Here is a 234-nt window from a genome sequence, read left to right as displayed (position 1 = left end):
GAGTCTCAAGCTGTCACCATGGGTGGAATGCTGTGGTGTCACAGCTCATAGCAACCTCAAACTCTTGGGTTTATGCAATTCTCTTGCCTCAAACCTCCCAAATAGCTGGGACTACAGGCACCTGCCACAACACCCAGATTTTTATTTTGTTGCAGTTGTCATTGTTTTAGCTGGACTGGGCCAGGTTCAAACCCACCAGCCTCAGTGTATGTGGCCTGTGCTCTATCCACTGAG

The sequence above is a fragment of the Otolemur garnettii genome, unplaced genomic scaffold (assembly GCF_000181295.1).
Source record: "Otolemur garnettii isolate 467f Iridium unplaced genomic scaffold, OtoGar3 scaffold00077, whole genome shotgun sequence".
NCBI classification, from domain to species: Eukaryota; Metazoa; Chordata; class Mammalia; order Primates; family Galagidae; genus Otolemur; species Otolemur garnettii.
The sequence above is the reverse complement of the archived record's forward strand: the minus strand, read 5'-3'. Positions refer to the sequence as shown.